Source organism: Fukomys damarensis, unplaced genomic scaffold, assembly GCF_012274545.1.
Source record: "Fukomys damarensis isolate Sample0158 unplaced genomic scaffold, DMR_v1.0_HiC HiC_scaffold_25, whole genome shotgun sequence".
Classification (NCBI taxonomy): Eukaryota; Metazoa; Chordata; class Mammalia; order Rodentia; family Bathyergidae; genus Fukomys; species Fukomys damarensis.
Window position 1 is genome coordinate 34,041,689 of NW_022900937.1, and position 12,597 is coordinate 34,054,285.

General features: G+C 44.8%; 1 long non-coding RNA gene across 1 annotated transcript; it reads right to left on the reverse strand.

Annotated features, from left to right (window-relative positions):
* Positions 1–323: 323 nt before the first annotated feature.
* Positions 324–7,053, reverse strand: LOC104865553. The gene is made up of 3 exons (XR_781205.1): positions 6,794–7,053; positions 1,603–1,778; positions 324–1,076 (listed from the first exon to the last, which is right to left on the reverse strand). It is a non-coding gene; the product is annotated as an uncharacterized LOC104865553 (long non-coding RNA).
* Between the last annotated feature and the right edge of the window lie 5,544 nt (positions 7,054–12,597).

A 12,597-nucleotide genomic window follows, 5' to 3' on the forward strand; every position in this document is an offset into this window, starting at 1 on the left:
TGATCAGCTAGTGAGTGCCAGGCAAATAAATATTCATGTCTTTCATTAACATTGTTCCATTTCCTTCTTTCCATGGCTTTGTGAGTCAGGATCTTGTTTACATTTTTATGAAAGATAAAGTAGAGTATCATATTTCTTTCTTGTTGAAATGGTGAGCTATGAAATAAAGTTAAAAAAAGCAGAAGTACCCAGGTACCAGGAAAGGTACCCTTAACACACATATGACCAATGTTGATTTCACAGCTTATTTGAGATTCTTGCTGATTTTGTATAAACGTTAAGTCTCTTTAGGCCAAGTCAACTAAAACAATATCTTTCTCGGTGCAATCTTCTCCTTATAACTACAAGTTTCTGTTGAGCCCTTTCTCTTGAACTGAGCCAAAGTCAAGCATGTCTCCCTTCTTTTAGATTTTATTGGTGTATGTAAAACTGTATCATTACTGGAGAGATCAGGAGTTACTTTGCTCTCCCTCTTCTTACACAACTTCTTTGGCCTCCTGTCAGAGCTGCAGACTGGCTTTTCCTCCTTGTATTTATTTTGTTTTGCTTTCCTGTGTTGGCTTTTGTGAAGTCCTTGGCAGCCAGCTGGTGCTGAGCCTTGTATGGTGGATGCAATGCAACTCATGTTGTTTACTGAGGTGTGGGCTCCTACTGTTGACCTATTCTGGAGTGCAGCTTTATCACTGGACCACAGCCCCTGGCTGGCAGGAACGTCAGACTCCTTAAATAAAGCACCCTTGCACTTCAGCTTTTGGATGAAGGTTAGGCTACTTGGGGACCTGGGTGATAGCATCTGGGCCATGCTGAGGTTCAGAACCACCGGTGTATGGCTGAAGATGACAGACATTCATCTTAGCCTGAACCAGAACTGAAGCCAGTGTGGTTTCTTTTGTACACCTCTATTCCCGTTTCCTCCCTCTTTGTCTTCCAACTTCTCCCAAGGAACTAAATGGGCAGTTGCCTTCTGATAGCATTAGTGACTTTGTCTTCATGCTCAGCTTCTTCAATGCCTCTGGTCCTTCCTCCCATTAAGATGTCCTCAGAGAGGCTGGGAATTTAGCACAGTGGCACTGCACCTGCCTCAAAAGCACACGGTTGTGAGTTCAATCACTGGCACCAAAAGAAAACAAAATCAAACAAGCAAGCAAACAAACAAACATATCCCCAGAGATTCCAAGTAGTATCCAAATAGTGAGTTACCAGGTGGAACTCGCCTCTCTCCCATTCTTATTCCCATTCCCTCCCCTGCCCGCCCTCATTAAAATAACTAGACAGACTTTATGGTGTGGTGCTTAACTATATCAATTTTCAAACCAGCTTTCTTGGGTTCCATTTTCAGCCCTACCAAATGTTAACTGCGTTACCATGGTCAAGGTTATTAGCCTCCGCGCACTTTACTTCCTCATCTATAAAGCAAGGATGTTCATCGTATCTTTTAATCTCAGGAACAGTGGCATTGCCAAGATTAAGCAAATTAAAGCATTTGCAGTCTGTAGGTTGCTATCAGACACACAGTGATTGTTAGGGCTCTGTTTGCCTTTTTTTTCCTAAGTTTGACAAATGATTTCAGCAAAGAGATGATCAGGACATTACAAGACCAACCTGATAGTATGCCCTGTGTCCACTGAGGACAGAGCAGCATGCAATGTCCCTCGTGAGCTTTGAAAATTAAAGAAAAGTCACTTGGCTATTTTTCTTTGCTTCAGCAGAGACAGGTATTAATCTGTATTCTTTGGAAATCCAATGAGCATTTGGATTACAAGTCTGGGCATCCATACCTATAAACCAGAGAGATAAAAGAGTGATCAATATTAGAAACACGAAGTGACTAACAAAACTATTGTATATTCTGGTCAATAACATGGCCTGAGGCCAACCAAGACAGTGGTAGAACCCTTGGCTCCTGTTTTGTTTTATTTATTTAAAACTACACTTTTTGTAATAACAATCACACTTTCCACTTGTGAGGTGCATGTGAATAAAATGAAGAAATACCAAGAGTAGTGATGTCTGACCCCCTTTTTTTATTACTTATAGGCTACATCACTCAATCTAACCCATCAGTATATACTTTTGGGTTATTCCCTGGTGTTTTCAGACCTGTAAGACACCAGGTCTTAGCACCTGCTGGCTGGGTTCTAGACTAAACTGAACACAGCCAGCCTCACTTAGGATGGACCAGAAAAACCAGTACACAGCTGGGGCAGCCATGGGGATTGGTTAACAGCAGCTCATAGGAAGGCTGGTATTTGTAGGTAGGAGTCCAGGGATAATGAGGGTGAGAAAGTCACTTAAAACTAACCAGAAACGGGTAGAATTTAGGTCTAGCACCATGATCTTTTCAAAACAACACACGTCCTATGAAGACTCCACACTACAGACTCCTGTAAGAACTCAGTTTAATTTCCTCTGTGCACACAGTCCATAGAAAGTATACAACAGTAAAGTTGGTTTCATGATTTTTTAAATCTCATGCACAATGAAGCAACTTGGCAATATCGGGGGACATTCTGCTTGTCAAACCCAGGAGGTACTGCTGGCTTGGAGTTGGTGGAAAGCAGAGACGCTGCTAAGCATCTAACAATGCACAGGTCAGCGACCCACACAGCCAAAATCCTCCATCCCAAATCATCAATTGTTCTCGGGTGGAGGAGCTCAGGGCCGCAGCTGTGGTAGGTGGCAGAGACAGGATTCAAATTCATGGTACACCACTGGGTAAAGTCTCTCTCCAAAAATGTCAGCTATCAGTGACCACAACACTTTGGCTCATTGTTTTAATTGGCCAGTGGGAAAGCCAAAGATACAGGATGGAATAATCTAAACAGTTCGATATTTGGAGAGCAGGAACCAAAGCTGCTTCTGACTGGCTTTTTATGTCATATTCCCAGCTTTATATATAGTAATACCTTAATCAATATTTGTGAAATGAATATCTGGATCATAAAGCATTTTTCTGTCCCTGCAAAGTCGGTATTGATGGTGGCCACTTATTCAACATCTTCAGGAAAAAACAGTTTTACTACATGTATGCATGTGTTTTCCTGGATGGCAAAAACGGAAGATAACATAGGGAGCTTTCTCAGTTCCCCAATGGGTGTCCCATTATTTAAAATTAATTTTACTGTTGGTCGTTGAGTAGAGTAGACCCGATTTCCTTGTAAAGTTCTGAGATGCATTTCTACTCATGCTGTGCCTTTATAGCTGCCTCCTCTGTTTTCCCGAGTCTTGTAATTCTCAGCAGCTGCTTTCACAAAGGGTATTCGCCACTGTCCTGGCCTTTTCAGGGGGAAAAAAGGTTTCTCTATGTGCTGGTCTTTAGATTTATCCCCTGCTACTTCTCAGCAGGTCTGAGTTGTTACCATGTGCTCACCCCATCAATAAAGGGCCCTTATGCACAGGTGTTTCCTTAATTGGCATTTTTTGGTGTTAAGGGCTTGGAAAGCTGGTTCCCCCCATTCCCTGTTGTCCCTGCCTGACCGACATTGCTGAAGCCTCAGAGACTGCCAAGCCACTCGGGTTCTTACAGGGGACATTCTCTCCTCCCGGAGTAGCTGGGCCTCATCCTTAATTCACACTCACTGGAGTTCATGACCCTCTGAGAAATACTCCTCTCAGCCCCAGAGTCTGCATAGGATCTGAGTGATGCCCAGGGCATTGCAGCCCATTGGAAAAAAAAAATGATTTTTGTGGAAGTGGAAGTAGAGAAAAATGTGATGTACAAGAGCTCTCTGACCTCCATAAAGGTGATTTGTGATTTGGAAACAAAACAAAAAAACAGACCCTCAAGAGTGTGAAGCCACATGTTCGCTGTGAAAATTATTTCATTGCTGGGCTTTGAGGTGGTTCACCTTTGATATCCTTTTTATGCTGACTGATGAAAACAGGGGAGGCTGATCTGGTTAGATGGTGGAATTCGTAGATCCCCCTGGTTTCCTTTAGAAGAAATAGCTTAACCCATCAGACCATTATTTTTTTTCTAAAATCCGCTGTTTCTGTCATGGACTGTTTTAGTCAAACTTGTCCCACTTTCTAGATGGGTACTGTTGAGAATAAAATGCCCAACATCCGGCAGAAGGATTTCTTTCATTCATTACACTTCAGTTACCTGGATTTAGACCCTTGAAGAAAGAGAGATGGTGTCATTTGGAATGAGAACAGAGAGAAAGACAGCCTGGGCCTAAACTGTAAGAAGATTCCCAGATGGCCCTGAGCTTATTAAAACAATTTTGGAGGTGGGTATAGGATGCTCAGGCCACGTCCACTTCTGGCCCTGCCTTCCTCCTGCTCCCTTGCACAGACACTTCCGGATGGGCTTGGGAGCTCTGCCGTGGAGGGCTGGGTGCTTGCTATGGACTTTCTCCTTTTGCTGGCTCTGCTTTGCCAAGGAATGGGCTCCTGGCTGCTTCTGCTCCTACTCAGTAGACTGGAGCAGCTGCACAGAAGCCAGCCCATTTTGAGGGCAACAATGAAAGGCATAATCTGAAAGGCATGCGTGTAACGCAGTGCTCCACTCTGGCCATCTGTGCGAGTTTCCCAAGAAGCTGAAGTGAGAGCGTAGTGCATGGGCAGGGTGGGGAGTGGACAGAGGCATGGGGACGGCTCACCTCCAACAAGAGTGGAGGGCTCCTGACGGCTTCCACACCACACTCCACCCTGGGTGTCCTGGCCTGGGGCCCCGCCATGCTGCCTCGGGGTTTAATCCCCACAGTGGGGCATTGGGAGGAAGGCCCAGGTGGGCCATCAAGAGATGACTAGTTCTCCAGCCATTCATGGAGAGATAAGTTGATGAATGTGTAGGTTCACGGGGCATCTTGAGTGGAGCCAGTTATAAAAGCCAGTTAGGCTCTGGCTTCTGTGTGTGCCCCTCTTGTCATGAGTTTGTGCTACCTTGAGACTCTGAGGAGCCCTCACCAGCAAGAAGGACCCACACCTTGGACCTCCCAGCATCCACAGCCCCGAGCTGAACCAGCTTTTATTTTTTATAAACTACCCATCTGGGGTATTCAGTTACAGCAACAGAAAATGACTGGGATGTGACCTAAATTATTTGGACTCTGTTCGTCAGTAAACGACTGTTGGCAGGGTGATTTGAGCAGAGTTTCTCTGTCCAAGCAGCACTGTAGTTCTGTTAGAAATGAAGACCAGAGACCAGAAGAACACAGGTGGACGGCCAAATGCTGATGACAGAGACTTCAGAGTTGGAAGAGACAGACTGTGGAGGAGAAGGACCAGAGGGACACGGGAAGATGCTGCCGGGTGCTAGGCATGGTGACCGAGATAACCGGAGTAGCTGGCAGAGCTCACGGCAGAGAAGACTGGGTGATAATCATGGCATCAGGATGAAAGATGTATATTTCACACACTGCTGCATTTATCTCTTGATGCTTTTAAAGGATATTTTTGAGTTGATTTTTAAACAGATTAACATACTTCCTGTATTCCCTTTGATGTCTGCCCATCACAGGAGCTGTTTGTCAAAGAATTAGCAAGTATCACCATCTGTGGGGAATTTTGAAACCTGTTCTCCATCAGAGAAGCCATATGATGGGGCATGGAAGTAAACATGCAGGTTCCAGTTTTAACACAGACCTTTACCCATCGTATTACCAACACCAAATTCAGCTTCTTGGAAGGCAGCCACTTGGGGTCTAATATTATGGTATCAGATTTAAAGTGAGTTCTCTCTCGTGTCTGTAGAGCCGGCCTCTTCTGGACATCGGATAGAGGAAGGTAAGAAAGTGCTCATTAAGATTTGAGTGTGGAAATAGGGGCTGCTTACATGTTGAAAATCCACAGAGACCAGCAGAGGCATGAACTAAAAATGCTGACTGATTTAATACTTCTTTACTGAGATCCAAGATATCCCAGGCATTCTGGAAGAATGGGAAGATAATTTTGGATAAATGGTGCTTAAGAGACAAGAGGAGAAAAGGATGTGCTTGATGACATGTTGGATATATGAAGGAGGAAGTAAGTGGAAGTGTGGAAAATTTAAGAAGTAACACTAGGTCTCTAACAAAAATAAGATAAAGAGCAAAGTAGAATAAGCTGAAGAAATGACCGAAACTTACATGGGACTCTCACACTGTGTTTTGTGGGAGAGGAGACACCGTAGATGTCACCTAACCTGGGCATATCTTAATGACCCCTATGGAAATCATTCGTTCACCCATTTGTTCATCCTTCCCTCCTTTCCAGAGCCTCTTACCCTGCTCTGAGTTTTGCCCAGAGCATGTTTTGTCTTCTGATGCAACACATGACCATTGCATTATGGGCAAGTGGGGACAGGAGGCTTATTTTCTCCCCTTATTTGTGCGTGTGTGGCCAGAGAGCCCATGGGACACTGCGGGCCTCTCTGGCTTCTGATTTTTCATCCCAAGACACTGCCCCAGCATATTCATACATGTTCGACACTTTTTTTTAACCTCCCAGGTATTGCAAAGTGAATGACATACATTCCTGGATCAAAGTTATTCTTAGCAATCATTCTTAGACCCTAGAACAGTGCCAGGTGCCCAGCTGAGACCATCCTGATCAGGTAATTGGTTTAACCTCTCCAGGCCTTTCACTCTTGTTTTATTTTCTTTAAGTGACATATTAAACCTTGGTTTGTGATCCTAATTCGTTCTGGAAACACGCTTGTCATGAAAGCACTTGTATATCAAAGTGAATTTCCCCAAAGAAATAAGGGACACTCAGATGATTTGTTCCACAACCCCAAAACATGGCTATAGTACTGTAGTATAATACAAAATAATATAGAAATATGAAATATAAAGAAAAATAAACTCACCTGCACCTACCTTCAGAAACCTTTGTGGCTGGTGTGAGGGAGGCAAGAGGGAGGAGGGTTACTGTGCAGCACAACTTTCGCTATCACTAATGGAATTGCTGCTCTCTCTTGGCTGCACGGAATCTTTTTCTTTTCATGCAACTTTAAAAAGCAACTCATCCAATGATACTTGCTTTTGCGTCTTTTTTGAGGATTGTGTAGAAATGAGACATTACGCTGTGTTTAAACAGATTCCTCTCTCACACTGCCGCAGCTGTATTTGGGTGGTGATTCTCTATAAAATTTTGCACTGTTTCTCACACTGTACACATCTCCCTGATCTCATTTGGAGTGAGAGATTCCTCCACCTTTTTCTTCTCCTCTGCAGATGAGATCTTTGTAATCTCTTGCAGTTGGGAGACGATCACCCACAATCACGGAGGGAGGGAGAGAGAGAGAGAGAGAGGCGGGGGAGGTCGTTATCATGTGATGTTTACTCTTGTTGCAAGGCATTGCTCACTTATCAAGTCAAAACTTATTAGAAATGTTTTCTCTTCTTGCTAAACACTCACAGAACAAGTTACTCGCAGTCGAAGATTTTGCGGTGTTTTATCTGCAGAGCTCAGCGCTGCTGACTTGGGTTTATTTTACCGGAGAAAGTTCGCAATGATGTTCACAGTCAGTTCTGCTCATTAGGTTTTCAAAGCATTCTAGAAATGTGAGCTCCACATTTACTCCGTGGCTGTAAGTTTAGAACTGTTTCTAAATGAGCAAGCTGAGGTTCAGGGCTGTTTCATCTTTAGGGGAAATTGATATTTCAGCAAATCTAGCGACAGAAGGGAGGGAAATGTGGCTGGGGTGGAGGGTGGGGTTCTGCTCCTGGATACAAAATTAAGTGTATCTATATATTTATTTGTTGTCAGTATACTTACCCAGACAGAGCCATGGTAGGCGCATTTGCCTTTCAAATTCAAAATGACAACAAAATGTGTGACGCCCGAGGCATTTGTCATTTGGCTTTTTCACTGCATATACAATTTCGGAGAAGTCTTCTCCATATGTTTTCGATACACTGATTCACTGAAGTGCTGTTTTACGAGTTGTTTGATGCCCTTAGAGCTTGCAGCGAGCTTACTGACGCCCTCCTGCTTCTTCCCAGACTGCAGTGTCACTCTTTCCTGAAAGCAAATGAGCTCCACACCGAGCGCGCACTGCGGTGTGCCCAGGAGACGACAGAGCGGCGTCCTCTGCCCAGACTACTGTCCGGCCCAGAGTGTCCCCTGCACCGCGGCGGAGGCGGCACAAATTGCTGCCCCCGGACTCTGCAGAAGGCGGAGTCCAGAGCTCCCACTTCCGGTCCCTCGCCCACAGCTCGGAGCAGCGATTTCAGTACTCAGCCCCAGACCTGCTTGCTTTTCCTGAAGTTAAAGGGAACCTCCTTCTCCTTCCCTGGACTCTGCCTGCTGTGGCCACGCAGAGGTGGGTGCTCAGGTCACCCCGGCGTCACAGGAGCCACACGGAGGAGTGGGGCTCAGGGGCGGTGACGGCACAGATGGAAAGTGAGCCAAGCTAGGGCTCCAGAGGGGTCGCACAGACCGCCCTGCACCACGGTCCTCCACCCTCTCCTAATTGGAGTGGGACTTGGTGGATGGCTGAAAAGTTCTTTGGAGGAATGTTTCCACGGTAGTAATTTGGCTTCTGGGGACTTGGCCTGAGGCAACAATTAATTGTAAATTCCTTCCATTTACTCCCTGTGTAAGCCCAGGACGGATTAAGAGCAGGACCCTAAGCCAGCATGTGACCTAGGGAAGTCCCACTGCCACCCCACCCTCTTCCCTTCCTCTGTGCAATGGCCCCACCACGATGGTGACCTTGTCCCAGAGCAGATGAAAGCATATACAACATTATGCACAGGGCTATGCATGTAATAGGTACTCAATAAATGTTAATGTTTCTCCAGTTCATCTCAAATTTGTTGCAATCCTCCTGCCTCAGCCTCCTGAGTGCTGGGATTACAGCTGTGCACCACCAAATCCAGCTTAATTTTTCTTTTACTTGTAGTCTATGGGAAACAATCACTTCTAGGCAATAGCATGGCCAAGGCTATTAAATAAGCTTGTATGTAGAAAACATGTTGTCAACACAAATGCTCCTGACTGTCACATGTAGGCAGAGAGCTTTATGACCAATGTACTTGTGGCTTTGATTGCAAAACATATGAAAAAAATCTAGAGAAGTGACCATTTTACTTTGTTGCTATTTGCAAGATAAAATGCTTGCAATAGTTTTTAATAAGATTGAGAAATGCTATTGTAAACATATAAAGCTAGATAACCCAAAAGATAACATCTGAAGAAGTCTTTGCATAGGGGATAAGCATCTTGGAAACACGATATATAATCAGTGCTCCCCTCTGTGTGAAAAGATTGGAGGTGTAGGTTTTACTCTTTGTGTTCCTGACTTATTTTTTTTTTTATAGTGAGCAAATATGACTTTTATAAATAGGGGCTGAGGGGGATCTCCTTATAAAAGATTTCAAATTACTTTGTAGGCCTGTGTTTTGTAAAGTATCATCCCTCTGTAGAGGTCACCTGATGGCACCGTGAAAGTTGCAAGATCCGGGCCATGGTGTGAAAGTTGTGGTGTCTAGTACCAACTCAACAGTAAACGAGAGCATACATGAGAAATTATGCCTCCTCATGTCCCTGACACTTGTCCATGCATACCATGATTAAAATTTAATAATTTATTAAGCACAGAGCCTGGCACATACGTGCTTAATAAATATTTATTAAATAAATGAATAATTGTATTGCAATGAGGTTTGCCCTAGAATTAAGGCTTACCTCCCGCAGCATCATTTGACATTGTGAAATGAGGGACTGCCGCGGGCGTTCATCCCTGAGAGCCTTGGACCGGAACCAGAGGCCCTGTGAATGCTGAATCCACATTCTCTGAACGTGGCTCCGGCCTCGTTTCCTGGCCTGCTTAGTGAGCTGTTTGCACCCGTGGTTTACACTGCTGCTTCTGTATCTGGGACTCTGAGCAGCATGAATAAGTGGTGATGGTTTGCATTGGGTGGGTGTGAGCATGTGTGGTAGGAAGTCTCAGCCGCAGGCAGGTGACAGCCAAGGCATGGACCAAGGCTCACCTGGCCCTGTCCCTCTTGCCCTTCTGCCCACTGTCCCCTTGTGGCTGCACGCATTTGTTCTCTGGGCCTGGCTATGTCCTGACCCCTCCTGGTCCAGTTTTTCAGCCCATTCTGTCCCCCGTAACTGGCTGTTCTCTCTCCCCCTCCTGGCACCCTGATTCCTTATGGCCAACCAGATCTCTCTGATCACCCCGTTCCTCAGCCAGAACTCAGATTGAGGGCTGGGTTCTCTGGGCCTCTGTCCCTCACAGCCCAGTGGGACCTGCTCCTCTCAGGCAGTCTTGGAAGGCTGGGCTGTATTTATAACTCTGTCTCCACAGTGTAATCCTGTGCTTCACACCTGTGCCCCATTACTGTCTCTACCTTATACAACAGTGAATATCACTGTGTGCTTGCTGCTTGGAAAAATCTTTTTCACTAAATACTCAATGAGCAAAATGTGTGCTAAAAAAATTAACTTAAGAATTCACCTGTATGTATTCATCTACAGAAGAAAAAGTGAAGCTCACCTGGTACTTAAGAGTTCGCTGTCTTTGGGCTCCACATAAACTCTTTGAGTTGCTAAAGTAGCACAGGTCAGATATTTGGTGGAAAAGCCAAGACAAAGCACAGGCGAGGTAACAGCGCTCGTCCTAGAACCTAGAACCTCCAGATGGAGGGACAGCGGTGCCCCCATGGCAATCTTAAAGCAGAGGGGACAACATGTTGTATGAAGGAGAGAGTTTGTCCCTCATGCGTGAAGTCCTACAGTAATGGTGGACCCAAATTTTCCCTATTGTACCTTAAGCTCTGTGCTCTCTTCAGTGCTTTCACTTTTTGTCTCTGCTCCCTAGGAGACCAGGGGGACAGTAGGACCTGGGCCCCCAGGAGTGAAGAGCCCTAAGTCACTCTGCAGGCCCTGGCCCAGATAGCCGGAGCTCTACACGGGGTTACCTGTGCAGAGCCCAGACAATGTGAAAGTGCTACTCTGCACCCCTTGTCACTGTCTCTGGTAAGTCTTTCTGGTCTTTGGGATCTTAGGTCCAGAGATCTCCATAGTGAGCTCTTCCAGCAAGATTGGGGTGTTCTTGGGTACAGTGGCAAATGTCATTTTTGTGTATCATATAGTGTTCCAGGGCATGGCTATTTCTAACACCAACTCTTTCCAGTAGCAACGGCTCTTGTCTGTGCATTAGTTTCCTGCACATATTCATGTAGCTCTTTCGTTCTTCTACAAGGTCTATGAGGGCAGTGATCATCCCCCTAACTCTGCGCAGCAGCTCTCACACCTGATTTGCATCTGCTGAGTAGATTAGCAGCTGAGGAAGTGGGTAAAAAAGCAACCTAACACCCTATGCCCTGTGCTTGGGCTGAGATGTGACTTACAGCTGGGGAAACTGGGGCCCAACAATACCACAGGACTATCTTGAAGACACATTCTAGGGAATAGAAAGACTTTTGGTTCCTTTTTCAATTACAGACAGGTGAAATTATGAGAATCCCATAGGAAGAATTCTTTTGGCAATGATTGTTACTCCCTTTTTTACAATTTTAACTTTTTAAATATTTAAGTTACATGTTACAGTTTTACCCACTGGAAGTGTACAACTGAATTATTTGTAGTAAATCCTTCTTGTAGCCCATCCCTACCCAGCCAGCTTCAAGCCATGTTTGATCTTTGCACGTCTGTAAATGAGCTATTTTAAAAAATTTTTGTATAAATAGAATCATACAATACATACTATTTTGTGGCACTTGCTGGCTTCTTAAATGTAGCATTAAATGTTTTGAGAACCAGCTAAAATTAGAGCTGCTCACTGCTTTTAATCCCTAAATAGTTGTCACCAGTGTACTACATTTTGTTCGTCAGTTACAAATTGACATATATTTGGAATGATTCCAGCATCTGGCTGCATGGACCGGCTCCTGTGACTACTGATGCCCCCGGGGCCACCGAGCCTGTGTGGCACAGTGGTGGCAAGCGTATGGCATGTGTGTCATTTCATTTTAAGACCAAAGATGTTAATGTATGAGTTGTTTTTTCCAGACTAAAACCTCAGTATTCAGGTTTAATTGCAGTGCTGGTCCTTTGTGATGAGTAAGTAGGTTCTGGGTTGCAGTTTGGATGCCTGTCTCTAACAGGTTCACCATCCCTGCTGTAGCACAGGATAGTCAAGGATATGTTGGATCCATAAAATCTCCCCGCCGAGCAATCAGCCTCTAATTAAATCAATCCTCCCATGTATGCAATAATTCACGTTTTAAAAAGTTGAGTTTATTGGTACATTGTAGGTACACAGCACAGTCACATTCATTATTGGGATCCTGTACCCTTACATGACAGGTCTTGATTCTCATTTCTTCCCCTTGTCCCTGCCCTCCCTTCACTCCCTCCTTCCCTCCCCATTTACAGTCACTTTTTTTCTTAGTGATCCCAAGATATCATTTCTTTGGTTCTCATGATGCTAGTCTAGATGTATCTCTTCTTGGGTTTTCCTACTTGAGATTCAGTGATACTCTTGGATCTGTATATTGGTGTTTTCCCATCAAATTTGGGAAGGTTCCAGCCATTGTTGCATCATTTTTCTTCCCCTCTCTCACTCTTATCTCGTGGGTCTCCTGTGTTCTGTATGCTGGTACCACACTTCCCTGGAATAAGACCCACTCAGAAGAGAAGTGCTGGTGATTACAGTGG